Here is a 13745-nt window from a genome sequence, read left to right as displayed (position 1 = left end):
AAAAAATCTGCCAACATCAAGAATATGTGTCCTCTGTATACCAGGAAAAAAATGCAAATTGCTCAATACTTCACAGTGTCTTTCATGTTCTTTTGCTTTTCAGTTAATTGTCATTGGTTTGGTGCTGGGTATTACTCATTTCAAAAAATTATACCAAATGACAAAGGCATCATATCATTATGTAAATAATGAGCACACCTAAGATTCTCATAGCAATTTTTTGTTATGCATAGTATTTACATATATTGGTCATATAAATGGAGTTATTTTGTACATAATGAATTCTCAATGAAAGCAAATCTAACTTCCTAAAATTTAGTCCCTTTTTTAAACTATAATAAAAATAAAGAATTCCTCTTTTTTTCAAAGTCAGCTTATAATTAGGATGGCCTTGTAATTTAACATCCAAACAGGAACTCTTTAAGAGTGAAAGGGTATTATTAAACATTATCCAGGAATAAAAGATATAAACAAGGACTCTTCAAGGCAAAACAATACCTAAGATTATCATCTTACTTATAACAAGCTGCTTCTGAACCTAGCTACATTCATTTAGGAACTTAGTGTCATGATATTACACTGTTGGCATGGTCTCAATGAGTTGATGCATCAAAATTAACACAGGGGATTAGATTTGGCACACCCGTCACATCATGAAAAAAATATATATAGAGAGAGAATAGCTTACTATTCACTGCATCTTGATATCCAAATACTTCTTTCAAATTATGAATGTTTTTATTCTTCCGGATGCTAGGGCAGTTCAAAAGTAGTACTATGCAGAATGGGGATAACTGATGATATCTGTGTTTTATCCATGCAGAGAGTAGGAAACAGACCTTGAGTTTCGGGGTCTCCTGCTTCCCAGTCATGCAACATTTTTCATTGTCTCCTTTAAAGCCACAAAGTTGATTATCATGTAGCTAATAATTGTTTGCTTCTTTGGAACGGAAGTTCTTCCAGGAGTTTTACTATTAACTGTGATAAGTAATTAAAAAAAACAAAAAACACCTCTAATTCTAAGACCTCCTAATGAATATTAATGAGAGGAATTTTTAAGTCAAACAACTTCAGATTACTCATCCCTGCTACATTCTTAAGATCATGTTTGGCTAGAAGGGGGTCAGGGAACTAATTCCTACAAAGTGATGGTCTCTGGTCTCTGTGTTGTTTGTTTTATATTGTGATTATATATTTTCATTGTATATATTCAACTTGTCTATAGGTTTCCAAGAGACAGATGATACTGTGGAAGGATTATACTGGTAGAGAAACATCAAAAATAGCCAATAATTTTAAAATGTATTCATTAATTATATACTCAATGATTATGTTCAAAGCTTATTGCCACAGTTATATTTCACCTGCTGTGAATCAAAGAGTTCATGGACTTCTAGATGGGAAGGTCAGAAAATAACAATAACATATCAGCACAGTTTTCATACTTATACTAGTATACCCATTTGCCGAGTTAAATCATATCTGAAGCCACAAGTTTATCCTAAGAGGTTCTCTGGGCTTTTGAAGTGGCTCATTTACCAGGTTAATACCTCAATTTTATCACAGGGTGGTTGGCTACCAACTTCTTGGCAATCTATGCATGAGGAGGCTGCTGCTCTGTATTTCTTCTTTATATTGAATATCTACATAAGGAATCAACATCAATTTTCAATTTTCAAGTGTCTGGTTATCTTGAAAGTTTTGTATACATAGAGGTAAGTTTTGTACACATAGCACTTTGCAAGACATTATTTTTATATTGTGATTTTGGAAGGTAACCCACGTGTAAAAACTATTTGTCTTTCTGGAAATTTACTCCTGATTCCTTTAGTTAAATGCATTGCTACAAAACTGTTCTATACAAAGTATGGCACAATTCACTACTTAGAAATACATCAAAACATCAAGATCCACCTTCCAATAGGACTTAAATTTTTGTTCACAGTATTAAATAATATGACTCATAAAAATTTCATAACTATTTGTTTCAAATAAAAATGAGTGATTGAAGGTTAACTTATGCAATTTACCATAATCCTTTGAAAGATAATTTATAGGGAAATATTTTAAAATTCTCTTTAAGGGGATTGTTATATGTTCTTCCCATGTAAATGATTGCTAATGAAAAATTCTATTTAATTTTTAGCACTAGTGTAAGAATGTACTTTTAAATGATATTAAAGGTTTATCATGATCAACATATTTTACAGGTACCCTCAGTATAAGCACAGCATAACACAGTATAAGCATATGAATGTGTAAGTGCATTCAAGGTTCTCTGAAAGAAACTTGGTTGATTGAAGTAGATAGAGAGTAACTGTAGGTTGTATTGCTAAAATAAGCATTTATCACTCTGAGATGTGTTTTTGTACTCCTCTGACTTCAGCTAAAATAAAAATCTGTGTTGCAAAAATGGAAAGCAGAGTGAATAAATTCTTTTTTTAATGAGAAGTGGCATAACGGCCGCATAGGAACAAAAACACTAAGCTTTGGGTTGGAGGATCAAGAATTAAGTCCCATCTCAGCAACCGTTTTATCTGAGGCAAGTTACTTAACCTCTGCAAGTCCATTTATAATACCTCTTGTGTGACATGGGAACATGCTGGATGGTCTTTGCTTGCCTGCACAGACCTACATTCCATCTCTCTCCATCCTGCTCTGTTCCTCTGCGGGGTGATATTTATGGGATGGACCAATCAAGGATCTTGACCTTCTGACATTCAGTGAATGGGAAACACCAACAAGTGGGTAATAATAGAAGTTTAATGTTTATGCCGTTGATTTTTCTGTGTCAGGTTGAAGACTGAAGAATGGTGATTTTCCTCTCTGGACATCTCCTCCTACAACTCCAGGTCCTGCTGGGTGCTCTAACTATTCCCATCATTAACACTTTCAGGCCAAGTAGTGCTAAGACCTGAGTTCTCTCACTATCTCTTGTGAATTTTTCTTAAGTCTAGCCCTACCTATGAAAGTGATTCCCTTATTAAACAATCAGTTCCCCTCCTTTGAGTATATAGTTATCTTCTGGACCCATATTCACATGGAGGAGAAAGAAAATTCCAGCAATGTATGGTTGTTGTATGGATTTATTGTTGTAAGTGCAAGAAGGGTTAAGATGTACTGAATGTCAAATGAACATTAGTTAAAATAATCTAGGTCATCTACCTCCAAGTCTTTGAAGATTTGAAATATGTGTCTGGCTATTTAGCTGAATCAATATCAGCAGGAGATATTGATCCAAAGGAGCTGGATCCTAATCCAGCTCCTGATCCAAAGGAGCTGGTCTCCATTCAGCATTTTAGACTCCTGCTTCTGCCAGTCTCCACAGTTTTCTTAAGATGTGCAGCTATTCAAAACAATGTTATTAAAGCATATCAGGTGCTTTTTGTCCACCCCTATGCTTTAGAATGTTTCTTATTCCTGACACTCAGGATTTCAAGTTACTCTGTCTAAAACTCAGCAAGTATGTGAATTTTCTAAGATGTCTGTTGGGAAAGTTACAGTTGTAGTGTTGCTAGAAAAAGAGGGATTTGACATTGCTGAGGAGATGACAATGCCTCAATTGATGGATAACAAAGGTGTCAAGAACATGAAAATGATTATGAATTCTTGACATTTTCCTACCGGGCAAAGGCATCTCATATCACATGTTGTGAAGGTGATAGTCAATTCAAAGAAATTATACTTACAACTTTCTACTTATTTTAGAGACTTGATTAGGAAAAAGTAGCAAGTTTCACATACTAAATTTGAATGTTGGAATAAGAGAGAGCATCCCCTCACCATCAATCTGCTTATACTCTGGTACAATAGTAAAGTGGAAAGACCAACAAAGCATCAATCTAGATACATGGCTTTCAGTCAAATCTCAATTCAAACTCAGAGAATGTCCTTGGGCTCTGTGAGGGTTAATTTTATGTATCATCTTGACTGGGCTAAGGCATGCCCAGATTGCTGGGGAAACATTAACTCTGGATGTGTCCATGCGAGTGTTCCTAGAAGAGATTATCATCTTAATCAGTAGACTAAGTAAAAAAGATAGCCTTCCTCAGTGTGGGTGGGCATCATTCAAACCACTGAGGGCTTGGATAAAACAAAAAGGCAGAGGAAGGGTGAATTAGCTCTCTCTCCTTGAGCTGAGACATTCATCTTCCTCTGCCCTGGGGTCACTGGCATTCTTATTTCTCTGCCCTTTACACTCACACTGGGACATACACCTTTGGTCCCTCATTTCTTGGGTCTTTCAACTGGACTTAATGCTCTTGGCCCCAGGTTCTCTGGCCTTCGGACTTAGACTGAATTAGACCGTCTGCTTTCCTGGTTTTCCAGATTGTATATGGCAGATTTTGGGAATTCTAGGCCTCCATAAATACATAAGCCAACTCCTAAAGTCTCCTTTTAGATATGTTTTGCTGGTTCTGTTTATTTGAAGAATCCTGACTAACATAGGCACATCAATTAGTTAACTGCTCTAGGTCTCATTTTAGTAAACAGATGAGAATTTTAAAATTACGATTTTATCCACATCATGCATGATACTGGTGGTAGAGTTAAATCATATGCACAAGTTTTTCAATTATCTTGTCTCATTGTAGACAAATTACTCAACCTTTTTAAGATTCAGTCTACTTATCTATAAAAAGAGAAGTGTGTACTGGAGTCATGTTTTCCAGGTAGGTCCTGAAAAGCTATAAGTTCCTTAAAAGGTTACAATAAGCCTAAATTATTGATAAGATAGGTAGTTGTTATCATCTCAGAAGGTTATAAAATTACAGTTAATGACATAAAATTTATATTCAGAAAAATTGAGCAATTTATTCCAGTAGTAACTGATGTAAAATAATGTTTATTCAAACATGCACTATGGGTTACTATTGGAATTGTTTTCAATTTGTAGAATATACATACATACAAACAAATAATTAATGGTGAACCATGTGTTAGTTACCCTACCTCAAGTTAGAAACTAGAATTGTTGTTTCAGTATTGTCTGTTATCAATATGTCCCAATGTTTTAGCAAATATAATAAATATAAAACCTAAATGAGTAACTTTATATTGGAGGGGTCACAAATATCACTATTTTTGATATTTTACTCCAAATATCAAACAACAAAAACTGAAGGAAAAATAGATAACATGCCAAAATATTCAATGAAAATATAATTGGATATAATGTCATAGTTTTAACATCATTGACAAATCCAGTTATGTGCTTAGTTGCTTAGTCATGTTCAACTCTTGGGACCCCAAGGACTATGGCCTGCCAGGCTTCTCTGTCCATGGGATTCTCCAGGCAAGAATACTGAAGCGGGTTGCCATTTCCTTCTCCAAATCCAAGGAAGGAATTTTTTGTTTGTTTTGTTTTGTCTTTATACCAGGGGTAACCAGTATAAGAAGATCAATAACAATGTGTACAGCCTAGAAAAAATTCTTAATGTTAAAATAGAAAATCAATTAAAGTTTAAGAAATCAACTATAAAAGAATGGGGGCAAAAGATAAGGTAATATTTTTTCAATTTAAGACTAAGAAAAGCATTTCTGAACCTGTACTGAAATGAAAGAAATCTCCAATTTGAAAAATGGTATATTTGGCTATGTACAATTTTGGAACACCAGAAACTAATAATAAACTATTAAAATGTCTTTTAACACATCACCAATACACAAATTCTGCACAGTGAAGGCTATTTTATTCATTCATTTTTCAAACAACAAATGTCTAGAAAAGGCAAACACTCCCTATTAAACATGTGAAACAGTCACACATGTACACATTTAAATGCAAGTAAATACAATAGAAGTGTGAAGCTTAGAATAAATCATTTGAAAAAAAGAATAAGCAAGAAAAATTTTCTATCATGTAGAAAAGAGTAAATATAAAGATGATACAAGTTTTAATTACATACTATTAAAATGTTATTGAACTATGTAATATATAACATTATATTTTAAAATTGACCGTAAAGTATGGACTTTTTATTTCTGTGAAACATATTTAAGACTTTAAGCAGGATGGAATTTTAAGTTGAAAGAAATAAGTGTCTTAACTATATATAACTTAAAATTAGAAACACTCTCTCCCCATTTATTCAAAATGTCTTCTACTAGCCATTTAAATTTGGTAGACTGACCTCTTTGAGTCTATCACCTCGGATGTGAGATGTGTATGATCCAATAGAACCAATCTTGAAAGTATATGATGGAAAAGTATCCATGAGATCTACCCAAATTATAAAAAGGCTAGAAGGATTAAACATTAGTGGAACAATTCAGATTTTAAAATCAGCAAGACCGTCTTCACTGCAGGGTGGAGAACATTTTGGAATGCCTGAAGTACATATGGATTCATAAAACTATCATGTACTTACTAATTCCATTCAGTCTTTTAAAAAATGCATGCATAACTAATGAAAAAAAAAATCTCAAGAGTCACACATGTGGGTAAGCCCATCTTAGCAGGAGTATTTTTACCCTTTCCTCAAAAATGTTTCAACCAGGAAGTCACTATATATTTTGTGTACTTAGGAGTTGGCTTCCCAATTTTCTATTTCCTCAAACTAGAATTACTTTAGGTTGATCTAGTTGCAAATATAACATTTCCGATAATATAAATTAAAAAATGAAATAAAACAATAAAATATATTATTTTGAAGCTCCTTTGAATGTTTTTTTTCTTACCATTTGAGAAAGCCCTATCTCCATTTATCCTCCTAATAAATCTGTTAGGTAAAATAATTTTAGCTTTATTTTATAGATGGGTTAAATGTTCCATGTTTAAAGGGCTAGAAAGTTGTGATCTATAATTCAAATTCACATATTCTTATTCCAAAACCCCCCTCAAATAATTTCTATATATTACTATTCAAACTAATAGTAATTAGTATTCAAACTAATATTGTCATTATTAATGATGATAACATTAATACTACTTAGCTGTACACATACAACTGTACACATAGCTTATTTTTCTTCAAATATCTCTGTCTTTCTTTCCTAAGCAATTCTTCATTTCTCTTCCCATTTTTAGATTATTCATCGACACACAGATGTGCATGTATTTTCCCTACTCTTACCTATGGCTACTCTAATACACAAAACAACAAATAGAATGAACACACAAGATAAAATTTAAATACTAAAACAAATACTTTTGTATTTTTCACACAACATAAATTATTATTATTGCACAAGGCCTACTCTACCCAGTTTCCTCTCACCATTATACAGATAACCAGTCATGGGAATAAATATATAATATATACATATTCCTAAAATACATTGTCTCATTTTGATAGTAAATTAGAGCTTCATTAAAATATAGTACAATATTCTAATTATGTTTCTGAGATTCATTCATGTTGTTTATAATTCTTTCATTTTCACCTCTGTGTAATATTCCATCAGGCCAGGGATTAGCAAACTTCTGTAAATAGTCAGATAATGAACTGTTTGGTTTTAGAGGGCATATGTTTTCCGTCACAAGTACCCACTCATATGTCATAGAGAAAAAACAGCCTTATGCAATATACAAACCAATGAGTGTGGCCGTGTTCCATTAAAATATAATAGGAGGCTTGCCTGCTTTGACTTATGTTCTATAGTTTGCCAATTCTTGCATTGCATGAATATGGCGAAACTTAGTTCTCTCTTCTCCTGTCTGTAGATACTTTTGTTGTTTTTAGTTAGCTATTATAAATGATTCTTGCTATGAACATTTTAGCAGAAGCTTCCTGGAACATATGTGTATACTTAGAAATGAAATTCCTAAATTTTAGTCATGCATATTTTTAAAGATAAAGCCATATTTTTCCCAGGGTGAATTTTAGCAATTTTCCATCTCACTAGAGTGTATAAAAGTCTCTGTTGATCCACACCCTTGCCAAAAATTGTAATTGTCAGATTTCTTCACTCACTCCTGTCTAGCGAATATAAAATTGTATCTTATTGCAGTGTGAATATTCATTTCCATGATGTTAACAAAAATAGCTCGTGTTTTTATTTATTTGTAGAGACATGTATATTTTTGTTTCTTTAAAATAATTATAAATTTCCTTTTCCTATTTTTGTACTTGATTTTTGTTTTTTTTTCCTACTGAGTAAAGATATTCTTGAAAGTGATTCCTTTTCTGGTTATGTTTCAAAAGTCTTCTTCTGGTTTATGGCTTGTCTCTTTCTTCTCCTTATGATTTATTTCAAAAAGCAGCTTCTGATATTTCTGTTTACTCAGGCAATGTCTTTTGTTTTTGGATAGTACACTTTGTGAAAATATCCTCATTAAAGTAGTCAATACTGGCTTCAGATTTGCTTTCATGTTTAAAACTTTAATCCATCTGGAATTGATATTTTGGGTATTGGGTACTGTAAAAATGCAATTTCAAAATAATTTCCCAGGTGGATACCCACCACCATTGTCCTGCCACCATTTATTTTATAGACCACTTCCTTCCCAGTGCAAAATGATGCAATTTGGACTATATATTGTTTCCATATGTTGTCTTTTTCTAAGCTTATTTTCTTTTCCATTGGTCAATGTTTCTACCTCTGACTTAACGCCAAAAAGATTTAATTACTAGTTTCATAAATGTTGTAATAGCTGGGAGGAAATTTTTTCTTCTAAGAGCATTTTAGTTATACTTAGTCCCTTTATCTACATTTGAAATTGAGAATTATTTTGTCAATTTCCTCAAATATCCTGCTGGGATTTTGATTAAAATTCTATCAAATTCACGAGTCAATTTTTGAAGAAATAATACTGTTAAAATAGTGACAGTTGCAAGATTTTTTTTCCAGGCATGTTAAAAATTTTCCATAAGAATCTTGTACAACTTTTGTTAGATTTATTCCTAGGTAATTTTTAACTAAGTAATTTAAATTTGTGGTTTTCTTTTATAAATTATTACTTTAAAATTATATTTTACTTTGTTTCTAGGACATAGAAATGAAAAATATCTCATTAATTCTAATACTGCATCAATGATATTTGGTAGTTTTATTTATAAAATTCAAAACCTCTCATCTAGTATTCATGCTTCTTTTGTGTCTTAATTACAGTGACTGGGACATTCACAAATATCATAAATTGAGTGGGATATTGTGGGTTCCCAGTCTTGCTTACTAAGCAGTGGTTTATGATCATCAATAAGAATAATGTTGACTATGTGTTTCAGATAAACACACTTTAGTATTCTTGCCTGGAGAATTCCATGGACAGAGGAGCCTGGTGGGTTACAGCCCATGCAGTCTCAAAGAGTTGGACACAACTGAGCTACTAAGCACAGCAGAAGGCTTCTTCAGATCTCAGTTTCAAGTTCTCTCAAGTAAATCTGAGTTTTCAAAAACTCAGTTTTCAAACGTAGGCTTTGACCTTTTACTCATTTAGATCCCCTTTCTATATATTCCCACATTTACCTAAAAAGTAATATGAAATTTCTTATTTAATAAATTTATCAATATAACAAATTTTGGGCTATGCAAGATGATTTGTTTATAAAGTATCTTGGATAGAGTCTGCATCATAATTTCAAGAGAAACTATGAAAAAATAAATACTAGTGCTATCAATCTTACACTGCTAATATTAGAATCTTTCATAATATTCCACAACACCTGAGGAAATATTAGACATTTGTACTTAGGTGTTATGCACTGAATGTACATGTCTTCCTCAAATGTGTACATTGAAATCTTAACCTTCAATGTGATGGTATTAGGAGGTGGGTATCTTTTGGAGGAAATTAGATTCAGATTAGATCATGAGGATGGAGCCATCATGAGGGGATTGCTGCTGCTGCTAAGTCGCTTCAGTCGTGTTGGACTCTGTGAGACCCCATAGATGGCAGCCCACCAGGCTCCTCCGTCCCTGGGATTCTCCAGGCAAGAACACTGGAGTGAGTTGCCATTTCCTTCTCCAATGCATGAAAGAGAAAAGTGAAAGTGAAGTCCCTCAGTCATGTCTGACTCTTAGTGACCTCATGGACTGCAGCCTACCAGGCTCCTCCATCCATGGATTTTCCAGGCAAGAGTACTGGAGTGGGGTGCCATTGCCTTCTCTGATGAGGGGATTAGCACCCTTCTAAGAAGAGATGGAGGTATTAAGGCTTCATCTACCCCTCCATGTGAGGATACAGTGAGAAAATAACTGTCTGTAAACCAGAAAAAAAATACTCACCAAAAACACTTTCCAGCTTCCAAAAGTGTGAGAAATAGATGTCTGTTCTTTAAGCTACTCAGTCTATGATCTTTAATTAAAACAGTTCAGGCTAAGACACTAGGCATTTTTGCATGGTAAATATTCTACTCTCATTGATGACAGACTTGATTCACTAAAAGCCCCTATGGGTGACCAATGTCATAAAAACTTCCATATATAATAGGGTCTCATTGGATGAAGGATTTAAAAAATGCATCTTAAATAACAGTTTTAAGTATATACACACACATGATGTTACTGTTATTGATATTTATTGATGATTAAAGACAAATTTGCTCTGGAAAAAAGAAAATGCTTCCTTCTTTCAATAGCTTAACAGAGAATTACTAGCTCACCAGATTTGAGCCTAAAAGCAGAACAGACTCATTTTAGCCAGTGGTTTGCTGAGGGCTCTCCTTTCTTATTAAAAAGCAGAGACATCACTTTGCCAACAAAGGTCCGTATAGACAAACCTATGCTTTTTCTAGTACTCATACAATGGGTGTGAGAATAGGACCAGAAAGAATACTGAGTACAGAAAAACTGATGTTTTTGAATTGTGATGCCAGAGAAGACTGGAGAGTCCTTTGGATTGCAAGGAGATCCAACCAGTCCATCCTAAAGGAAATCAGTCCTAAATATTCATTGGGAGGACTGATGCTGAAGCTGAAACTCCAATATTTTGGCCTTCTGATGTGAAGAGCTGACTCATTGGAAATGACCCTGATACTGGGAAAGATTGAAGGCAGAAGGAGAAAGAGGTGGCAGAGAATGAGATGGATGAGATGGTTAGATAGCATCACTGACTCAATAGACATGAATTTGAGAAAACTTTAGGAGACAGTGGAGACCAGCATGCTGCAGTCCATGGTGTTTCAAATGGTCAGACATGACTGAGCAACTAAACAACGCCTTTCTTACAGGGACAGTTTTCCAACCAGAGGGCGTCTGTTGTTCTGGAGTTAGCAGAGATCTCTATCCACCATCAATACAGAAACTTAGTTGCAATTTAGTCATGGTACACACCTGTCGATATTCTTTGCCCAGACTAAACTGTGGCAGGCTGAGAATGTGAGCGACTGTGCCCACTCAATGACTTTTCTGCCTATCCGTTTTCTCAGAGTATGTGTGCTGCTGGTGATATGTACCCATGACCCCTTTGTCTAATTTAATGTTCTGCCTTCTAAAATTAATTTCTTCACAACTGATCTGATTCTATTAATAGAAATTTCAAACATTTTGCTAATAGGAGGGTATGCATCATAATCCTTAAATATCCTAATGTATATTGTTACCAGCATCGGGACTCACCATTTCAGAACCTGAGGACATTTAGCATCTCAGGGCTTCATTCAAGAAAATTAATCTACTTTTCTTTCAAAAAAAATGTAACAGTTGATTGATATTTATTTTAAACCATTTCCTACAGGTCCTGTTCAAACCACATCAGTTAGTCACATTTCACAATAAGTCTGTAGACACACAAATGTAATACTTTTTAAAAATCTTTACAATTTTTTATGATCCCATAATAATACTGATATTCATTCAATAAAATAGAAGACAGATATGAAGAGTTCCAAATGTGTAACTTGTCCTACTACTCTCTGATCAACTTTGCCACATCACAATTTGCAGATCTCATGGGAATACCAGACCACCTGATCTGCCTCTTGAGAGATTTGTATGCAGCTCAGGAAGCAACAGTTAGAACTGGACATGGAACAACCGACTGGTTCCAAATAGGAAAAGGAGTTCATCAAGGCTGTATATTGTCACCCTGTTTATTTAACTTATATGCAGAGTACATCATGAGAAATGCTGGACTAGAAGAAACACAAGCTGTAATCAAGATTGCCAGGAGAAATATCAATAACCTCAGATATGCAGATGACACTAACCTTATGGCAGAAAGTGAAGAGGGACTCAAAAGCCTCTTGATGAAAGTGAAAGTGGAGAGTGAAAAAGTTTGCTTAAAGCTCAACATTCAGAAAACGAAGATCATGGCATCCGGTCCCACCACTTCATGGGAAATAGATGGGGAAACAGTGTCAGACTTTATTATTTTGGGCTCCAAAATCACTACAGATGGTGACTGCAACCACGAAATTAAAAGACACTTACTCCTTGGAAGGAAGGTTATGACCAACCTAGATAGCATATTCAAAAGCAGAGACATTACTTTGCCAACAAAGGTTCGTCTAGTCAAGGCTATGGTTTTTCCCGTGGTCATGTATGGATGTGAGAGCTGGACTGTGAAGAAGGCTGAGCGCCAAAGAATTGATGCTTTTGAACTGTGGTGTTGGAGAAGACTCTTGAGTCCCTTGGACTGCAAGGAGATCCAACCAGTCCATTCTGAAGGAGATCAGCCCTGAGATTTCTTCGGAAGGAATGGTGCTAAAGCTGAAACTCCAATACTTTGGCCATCTCATGTGAAGAGTTGACTCATTGAAAAAGACTCTGATGCTGGGAGGGATTGGGGGCAGGAGGAGAAGGGGACGACAGAGGATGAGATGGCTGGATGGCATCAGTGACTCGATGGACGTGAGTCTGAGTGAACTCCTGGATTTGGTGATGGACAGGGAGGCCTGGCGTGCTGTGATTCATGGGGTCACAAAGAGTTGGACACGACTGAGCGACTGATCTGATCTGATCTGATCTGAAATAGGTCATGTCTCTGAATAGGTCCTTGATATGCCCCTGACAATCATCAACATTTTTAGATTACATAAATTTTATGTAACACATAAAGAAATTATAGTTTTATAAGAATTTCCTCATGTATTCACTCACTCTCAAAAATGCATATGTGACTGCAATCAAGAATATATTTAGTTTGTTGTTAAGATATTCTGAGGCATTTAACTGAGATGAGAAGAAACATTAAGTCTCTGTGTGATTAATATTACATAAGCCCATGTTTTTAAAATTCTCCATTCATAGGTGGATAAATTCACCGTATACAAAAGCACGATTTAAATGTAGAAGCTGCAACAAAGTGGAGTAGCCATTTTCATTGCTAAATTTGTTCTTAAGTTCTAAAATTAAGACACTGATTTGTTTTTATCTTCAATTCTTATTTAAACATTTCCCCTTCAAATAATCATCATGACTTTAGGTCTGTATATATAAAGTGTTCACTGTCAAACTACAAAATATTTTTATATATTTGTTAATATGAAGAAAAATATTACTTTTTGTTGAGTACTATTAAATTAGTGTATGAGTGAGAGTGAGTCAAAGTCACTCAGTCATGTCCGACTCTTTGCGACTCCACGGACTATACAGTCCATGGAATTCTCCAGGCCAGAATACTAGAGCAGGTAGCCTTTCTCTTCTCCAGGGGATGTTCTCAACCCAGGGATCAAACCCAGGTCTCCCACATTGCAGGCAGATTCTTTACCAGCTGAGCCACAAGCTTTTAGTAAGCTGCAAGTAGTTAATTTACTACTAATTTGATGGTGATTTAACTTGGGATCAATCATTTCACATTTTGTGTTCCTAAAAGTAACCATGTAAACTTGAATATTAGGATAAATATTAGATTACTAGAA

The sequence above is a fragment of the Bos grunniens genome, chromosome 6 (genome assembly GCF_055505025.1).
Source record: "Bos grunniens cultivar Pamir isolate PY7600 chromosome 6, Bosgru_T2T1.0, whole genome shotgun sequence".
Classification (NCBI taxonomy): domain Eukaryota; kingdom Metazoa; phylum Chordata; class Mammalia; order Artiodactyla; family Bovidae; genus Bos; species Bos grunniens.
Note: the sequence above shows the minus strand (reverse complement) of the source record.